Source organism: Toxorhynchites rutilus, chromosome 1 (genome assembly GCF_029784135.1).
Source record: "Toxorhynchites rutilus septentrionalis strain SRP chromosome 1, ASM2978413v1, whole genome shotgun sequence".
Classification (NCBI taxonomy): domain Eukaryota; kingdom Metazoa; phylum Arthropoda; class Insecta; order Diptera; family Culicidae; genus Toxorhynchites; species Toxorhynchites rutilus.
In genome coordinates, this window is record NC_073744.1 from 81,460,977 (window position 1) to 81,470,153 (window position 9,177).

Genomic DNA, 9,177 nt, shown 5'->3' on the forward strand with positions numbered 1-9,177 from the left:
ATATCTCGGCTTATGTCCAATCACTACAACCTAAACGCGCATCTCTATCGAATTGGGCTCGCAGCAAACAATCTTTGTGATTGTGGCGATGGCTACCACGACATCGAGCATATTGTCTGGTCGTGTATCCGGTTCCATGCTGCTCGCTCTCAGCTCTCTAGAGCACTGAGAGCAAAAGGCAGACAATCGGATATCCCCGTCCGGGATATCTTAGGTAGCCGTGATCCTGATCTTCTGCTTCATCTATACCTGTTCCTCAGGAACGCCGATGTCAACGTTTAATGATTTTTCCTTCATTGTGTCCCTGTTTCGTATCCCTCCTATTCGATCTATAAACTTTTACTTAGTCGCGGCAATACATACACACACTCTTTACAGATACACGGGCCAAAGGTTGTGCAGTCCACTGATGATTCAACAAAAGCCAAAGGTTGTACCGCTCATGACAACTCTACACGAGCTGATGATTGCGCCGGCTAGTGACCATTCTATCCTGGATTCCTCGAGAAGACGCACCACGCTAGATATGGGGTACAGACTAGGGGGGCGTTGCTGATTAATGGTCAGCTGCATCCCAATAGGAAGTATCCCGTGTCGGGCACAGATACAGATCATTGAAGACAGCAACATCACAATTACGAAAACACTTGTAATACTAACCTCGAGCCAACCGCGAGTAATCGGTTACATATTACTAACATAGTTATAAGGCAAACATTGTCGAAATATTGAACTCCCGGCCCCGTCAGGTTGACGCCATATGAGCCTTAATAAAAATATATATTTTGGATAAAAAAAAAACGACAAGACCGCAAGCTAGGGGGTCTTCGTAGCCACTTGGTTACGCGTTCGCTTACTAAGCGATCGGTCGTGAGTTCAAACTCAGGACCCTCAATTGACCATCTTTGTATTGTTATAGAATAACTACGTCCACGCAAACATCATCAGCGATGGAGATCGATCCACGGTCGAAATTAGATCGATTCATCCATACAACTGCTCTGCTCTGCAAGAAACATCGGGCTGCTGTTCTATAAATAACCCAACAATGATCAATATCAACTGTCTCCGCTGTCCGGTCTGCTGAACAATGGAAGAACAGAAAGAATACCCTTACGCCGAAATGGCTACTACTGTGTAATTTACCATAATGTAATGGAACAGAAAACTTAACGCCTAAATGGCTACTAATAACTACTGTGTAATTTACAGTTTATAGAAACATAAACATATGTACATGTACACGATTAAAACCCGGCTCTGTTACAGCTAAAATGCTAATGAGCCTAATAAATAAATAAATGGGATAAAAAAAAAGACCGCAAACCTTGGTGGATGTCCAACATATCAACGAAGAAATGCCGATTTTCATAAAAATTAACAACGCGTATGTATGTGTATGTATGTATGTGTAGATCGTTGAAACATTTAAACACACTTACAACACGTAAGTTATTTTTTATTTTACAATTAACATATAGTGGTTCTCAGATTTTCGTCAAAAGTGGTAATTTTGTTTTTTATCGCAAAACATTAGACCCGTATTTTTTATTTTTTCAGTAGGGTGCTCATTCCCATTTTAGGGTGGTCCGAAAAATCATTTTTTCCGCTTTTTCCCAAAAATGACAAATGAAAATTAATAACTTTTGAATCACTTAACCGATTTAGATGATCGACATATCAAATTGAATCCAATGAGCTTTAATTAAGAAATATTGAACTTGCTGATAATATAGAACCTATTTTCGTAATTATTGATTGTAGTCGTTTTTTAATGGTTTTAACATAAAATATCTCGATATCAGAGATGCTAGTTTTTTCATTTTTGAAGTATGGTTTTTCAAAACTAATCGATGGTTCGAAAAACAATTTTTCCCCATTTTTTCCACTACAAAAAGTCATAACTTTTGAACTAGTGGACCGATTCGTATCATCGACATATCAAATTGAACGTTACGAGTTATTTTTCTTTGAGAAAACATTGCTTTTGCGAACAAAAATTGAATTTGTGTTTTTGTAATTATTAATTGAGTTTGTTTTTCTTAGTTTTCTCGGTTAAAGATAGGAGCGCTATATTTTTTTATATTTTTTATAGAAAGCTAAGGATTATTTACCTAACATATCTTGATATCAGAGATGCTTTAATCATCGTTTTTAGGGTATAATTTTGTAAATTTAACATGTTTTAAGTCTTCGATCAATATTCCTATGTGACTAAACTAGACCTATGCGACTAGAATCCAAACTTCCCGCAAGTGTGATATTTTTTCAAATTTTGCTTATTGGCTTCAATTTAATATATCGATCATCGAAATCCATTCAGTAGTTAAAATGTTATGATTTTTTGCAGAAAGTTATTTTTGGACAAAGGGGGAAAATGATTTTTCGAACCACCGGTTAACTTTGAAAAATCATATCTAAAAAACGAAACAATAGCATTTCTGATATCGAGATATGTTAGGTAAAAAATCCTCAGCTTTCAAGAAAAAATATAAAAAAATATGGCGCCCTCTAGTCCAAAGTCATAAAAAAAGAAAAAACTACTACAATCAATAATTACTCAAATATAATTATTTTTCGCAAGTTAAATATTTTTCAATAAAAGGCTAGGCCATTAGTTTCAATTTCATATGTCGATCATCTAAATCGGTTCAGTGATTCAAAAGTTATTAATTTTCATTTGTCATTTTTGGGAAAATGTGGAAAAAAAATGATTTTTTGGACCACTCTAAAATGTCAATGGGCACCTTAATGAAAAAATAAAAAATACTGGTCTAATGTTTTGCGATAAAGAACAAAATTACCACTTTTGACGAAAATCTGAGAACCACTATATCGGTTTTGTATGGAATGTCTGTATATATGCCCGAAAAAGATAACTTATGTGTTGTAAGTGTGTTTAAAACTTTCAACGATCTACACATACATACGCGTTGTTAATTTTTATAAAAAACAGTATTTCTTCGTTGATATATTGGACATTCACCAAGGCTTGCTGTCTTGTCGTTGATGAAATTTATAAGAAAATGCAGTGTGTATTTTCCATCCGCCATGCAAGGCTATACAAGCTTTAGATTACCACACGGACATGAACCATGTATGTGGTAACAATATCGAACAGTAACCCATATTTCGTCATAAGCAGACCCGAAAGCGAATGTAAGTTGTTGAAAATAGAATGAAAATTTTTATTCGATATTATTCAAATACTTAGAAGACATAGTCCTGACCCTAACTTAACTATTTTTCAATAAATCTCCTTGCATTTCAGCAAAACATTCTTATCTAGAACAGAAAGAATTATCACAGAAAATTTTCGTTCAACATTTTTCCCTACCTGCAGAGAATACAATTTTTCCGTATCCTCTGTGAATAACCGTATCCTCTCTTTCGTCTGCAATGATGTCAGGGCAAAAGTACTTATGTGTATGAGTTCCAAACTTCATACACACCAGATGGGCCAACCAGAAAGTCTGCCGGGCCACAGGTTGAGTATCGCTGGTCTAACGTCATTTGTAAAAAATGAAAAAATATATATGATATAAACTAAATAAACTAAATATAATAACTTTTCTGTATTAAAACTATGGAAAAATGTCATATGGTGAGTCAAATATCTTTGATGTGATGAGTAGAGCGTCTTATTTTTCAAAAACCTGTAAAATATCGTTATATCCAAAAAGTCTACAACAAAAATAAAAAGTGTTTTACAGATATGTCTGTAAATTTACAAACATATTTGTAAATCTGGCATCTCTGATGGTCTTAAAATTTTTTGCAAGAAATCGCTTGAAAACATGCATGAATTTACTTGAAAATGAAGTGGATTGAGTCCGTACCACTTAGATCTAAACCGGCTCAGTGGTTCTGAAGTTACGAATTTTTGAAAAAAGTCAGTTTTGGGAAAAAGTGGGGAATAAATATTTTTCGGACCACCCTAAAATGGAAATGATCACCCCAACGAAAAAAATCAAAAAATACGGGTCTAATGTTTTGCGATAAAGAACAAAACTACCACTTTTCATCGAAATCTGAGAACCACTATATCGGTTTGGCATGGTATGGCTGTATATATGCAAAATATACAATAATATACAAAAGACAATCTTACGTGCATCGCAATGTACAAAATATCAATGAATCTATGAAAATTAACGTTAACAGACATTTCTACAGATCCGCACAATTTTACAGACATTTCCACATTATTAACAGACTTTCACATATTTTTACAAACTTTTTTTTTAAATCATCTGGCAACTCTTCGTTCCACTTTCGATCGAATGTTTTCAAAAATCGTAGGAGTAAACATTTACGTGACTGTGGCTTCGTATTTATGTGACTGTTTGTGACTGTTTCGTTTGTTTTTATTTCGTTCGTAGAAATATTATGCCAGTGAAAGTGCACATTAAAAATAAAAATAAAATGCTCAGTGAAAAGCTGCCCGAATATGAGTGAAAAAGTTCGCGTTAGCTTTTATCGTATACCCTCGGAAACGTATTTACAGACGCGCTGGGTAGATTTTTGCGGAGACGACAAACTAGCTCCGAATAAGGGTTCCCGTATCTGTGGAGTAAGTACGATGTTTTAATTATTGAAAACCAAAAGTGTAGCAAACCTTTCAAACACATTTACAGGTTATAAATACATCGTTACATTTCGACCGCTAAAGAAACCTCGTGAGAAACTGTAATGCCTTCTCCACAATGAAGCCGGTAATTGACTCAGAAGATTACGTCCATCATCAACACGAAGCGCAGATTGCTTTACCGTTATATTCATCACTAGTGGATCATAATTAAGCGGATTTCATTCGGTCAGCTTCACTAGCAAAACTATTTTCACCGACGTTAGAAAAAAACGTCTCCAAAACATTTCATTTTTCTATGTATAATATGTACGTATCGAAATTCGCCAATGGCGAATTGTGCTCCCACATTAAAATCTTGGAGTGAACTAAGCGTTATTCGTAGGTTGTTTATATTCTGTCAGGTTTTGATACCATGCAATATAAGATGTTCTTTCAGAGATGCAATGGCCAATTAAAAAATTGACGGAAAAATGTAGTTCGTTCATTTTATAAGTTTAATTATTTTTGCCTTTGATAACAATACCTTTTCATAGTGTTGATTATCATAAGAAAAATAACACTCCTGATCATTGGATCTTTTTTGACAGCCGTTTTGATTCAGTCCGCACCAAGGCGCCACTACTCTCGCATGTGAAAATGCAATAATGGCGTATCCTAGCAATAACAAAACAAACAACCCCCGCTCCACAAGCCGTAATCCCCTTCTTATTGAAATGATGATGTTGCTTCACCTGTTATACATTGATATAAGCGCCTTGGTCTGTAGCAAGGCGGTATAATAAGGTGGAACGTTATGTCATAACTGCTGTTCAGCCCAAGACGGGTCTATGGTACTAGGTGAGGCCGTTTCGTCACTAAGTGGGATAGGGGAGCGGTATATGAAAACAGTACGGAAGAAAGCAGAAGGGGAATTATTTCCTTAAAGCGTGAAAGAGACAGACTGATCACAAGCGAGCTTGGGCACAAGCGTATTGTGTTTTGTTTACAAACAAAACACAGTAGACTTCCAAGATGGCTGAAGAGTGGTTTTAGCAAGTTAGCCCACCTTAGGATATACTTCTACGCGCCTTGGTTCAGCCCAAGACGGGTCTATGGTACTAGGTGAGGCCGTTTCGTCACTAAGTTGGTAAGGGAACGGTATATGAAAACAGTACGGAAGAAAGTAGAAGGGGAATTATTTGCTTGTAGCGTGAAAGAGACAGACTGATCACGAGCGAGCTTCGGCAATAGCGTATTGTGTTTTGTTTACAAACAAAATACAGTAGACTTCCAAGATGGCTGAAGAGTGGTTTTAGCAAGTTGGCCCACCTTAGTATATACTTCTAGGCGCCTTGGTTCAGCCATTACTTGAGTTCGAATTGACAGCGACCGAACGAACGGCTAGAGTTTTCCGAGAAAGAGGATAACAAATGGCATGCAATGATGAGTGCATACCACTATGTGTTTGCTGCGCATAAACGTTGGTTTTGTTTACGCTGTTGGCATCATTGTTGTGTTTCGGTGACTGCTGCAAGTTGTTGTCTGCATTGCTGTTTTACGGAACGTGAGGGTTGTTGCTGTTGCTGCTGGGATTGGCAATTCAGCGATTGTGGGAGCTTTGCTAGTGTATGAAAGGGTCACTACCGGCGGGCTTGTGCCGTACTGCTCTAAGTTCCATTAGTCGTTGGCGACCCATTAGGATTAAGTGATAGCGATACGCTGTGGATATCCATGCAAATCGTTTCCCGGCGACTGCTGCTTTAGCTGGAGACTCACCTGATCGTACGGGTTGTGAGACACAACAGCTAGTTCGATTGAAACCGGCCCAGCGTATGTATATGTTGGTGTGGACCGCTATGTAGCATAAAAATTAGACCTGCTTTGTTAATAAACAAAAATAGTCGCTGTCATTATTTATCCCCTCTCGCATCTTCCATGCCTTATCATCGACAGTATGAAAACGAACCACCTGTCAATGCCAGCTCCTTGGTCTGTAGTATGCGGGGGCTCTTAGGGTGCTCATACACTGTTTGACCGAAGCCAAATATTTGACTCTTTTTGACAGATAAAATTTGGTCAACGTGTACTGATCAAATATATTCTACACAAAACACGACAAGCAAATATTCAATTATTGGATGCCTAAAATATTTTTTCAGTCTGTTCTTCGAACCTGTCGGTGCATGGTTAGGTTACCTTGAATATTTCAGTTGATTTTTTCCATGTTCAGTGTTTGATATTGTTTACTACTGTTGAAAATTGAAGAGTGGCAAACAAAATAGTGTTTGTACAAATATCAAATCAAACCTTATCTGTCAAAAAATATCAAATATTTGACCTCCGGGCAAACAGTGTACGGCCACCTTTACCTCACGGACTTCCAGACTGAGTTGCCAGATTTGCAAGCGGACATTTAATTTTTGTTAGTCTTTTTTGCGATTGCAATTAAAATTCAAAAACTTCTGAAATTGTAGGAATCATAAATGAAAGCATTACAGGTCTGTCCAATTAGAAAAATGTCGCATTAAATGTAAGTTACTGTACTTTAAATAGCAAAATACGGTACTTTTCACGATACAAATCAAAACCTCAAAGTAAACTGACAATGTGATGGTGCTATCAATGAGCTATCAATAACGAGTAACTTATCGACGACCAACGGAGGGGAAATCGTAGGATTTAAAGTCTCCGTGAGCAAAGGAAAAGTAGAAGAATGAAGGGGAATACTTGTTTAGAGTATAAACAGTGGATCTCGCTGAGGCAAACTTTCATTCGGCATCGGACTGTTGAGCAATCCAGTTCACTTTGCTTTTGCTGCGCTTCGATCTAAGATTGGACCCCACCAGTGGTAATCCAACTTGGATATCGTCGTTTGATTTTTCTGTTCATTATTCGCGTTATTCGTATTGTGTGCTTTTCTTTCCGCGTCATAAATTGGACGCTTCGCGTAGTGTGTGATGAGCAAGAAGAAGAGGAAGGCAGCCTCGAGCCCTGCAAAAAACGAACGCATTGCCAGGGGCAATAAAATTTCGAGGCAAGCGTCGTCTAATGATGCACGCGATGTTGGTGCAGTGAAAAGCGCTCGCACTGAACCGAGCCTTCGCGAGTGCGACACCGACAAAAATCGAACAACATCGAAGTAGGCGATTTCGGCGCGTCGGTCGAAAATTTAAACGTTACCCAGGCAGCAACCAAAATCAAGCTCCCCCCGCTGGTGGTGAAGGCGGTCGCTCTTGACAAACTCATCAGCGAATACGCATCGATTGGTGTTACATCAGGGTACAAGCTGTGTGGCATAATTCAGTCTTTTTTCAAGCAGTTAACATTGTTTGTTTTCCATCATCATAAGGGCTTCGTTGGTGCCTTTGAGAATGCATCAATGCATTAAACTGACATTATGGCGAAGCAAGCGTAAAGGTTGTGCGCCAAAAAAATTATTTGGGGAATACCAAGCATCTTGAATGTCTTACTGGAATGGTATAAGTTATTTGGGTTCGCGTGCCAGTCGCAAAACTGCCTTCAACTAGGATTGCATTTGTGCAAATATTGATCATAATGAAGTATTGCTACTGTTTTCGAGGTTGTTATTAACAAAAAGAGTTCATTTCGCTTGTTTAGTCACCAAGAAAGTAGATGTCGTTCTAGAATTTTGTATGTGATTAGGTTTCGCTTGCTAGTAGCAAAACTTCCTCCACTAAGGGTGACTGCTGCGCTTCTCTCGAGCGTGAGAAAGTAATGAAACTTTTTTCGAGGCCAGTAATTATAACAGAAGCGTTTCTTTTGAGAATAGCGCAAAATGATGAGAAGTGTTTATATTCCTAGTAGTTTCAAGCCACGAATGTATGGCTATGTATGCATGCTATGGCGAACGCTTGTTTGGCGCTTGGTTTACGTTGTACGAACGATGCCGATGCGGTTCCTTTGAGGCAATGCTATTTCAAAAATTATTCTACTAAGCATTTGTTTCTAAAATTTCACAGCATTATAGAATAATATCCGAAGGTATAAACAAGCGACTTATATAAAATAACAGCGTAGTTCTACGTCAACAATGCGGTCGTATCTTGGACACAACATCCTATGATTTTTTTAACGTTGAACTCGGTCATTCTTTGCACTAGCGAATGCACTTTAGCCTAAGTTGTGTGTTTCTTCTCACTCTGCTATAAAATTTGGAGAATGAGAAGATCTGGGAAAATTACAGATGAAAAAACATAGTGTGTAAATTCAAGCTACAGTAGAATTCCGATTATCCGCGGAACAGTCAGACAAACTCACCGCGAATAACGAAAATCGCGGATGACCCATTAAAGGACTAAAAATAAGGTGCAAACGCGAGAAAAAGATGTTTCAACATAAAAACTATGTTTTATTAATACAGAAACCATTAAACTATCCATCTATAACGTCGTGTACACCCGTGGCTAAATAATGTAAAAGTCATGACCACCACAAAAGAGCATGGGCCTACCACTCACAAACAAATTCCGGAAAGGTCTATTGATTTACTATGGAACTCGCAGTCGCGAATAATCCACAGGGCGGATCACCCGCTCGCGGATAATCGGGGTTCTACTGTCATAGTCTTATTTATGGAATAAAAACAT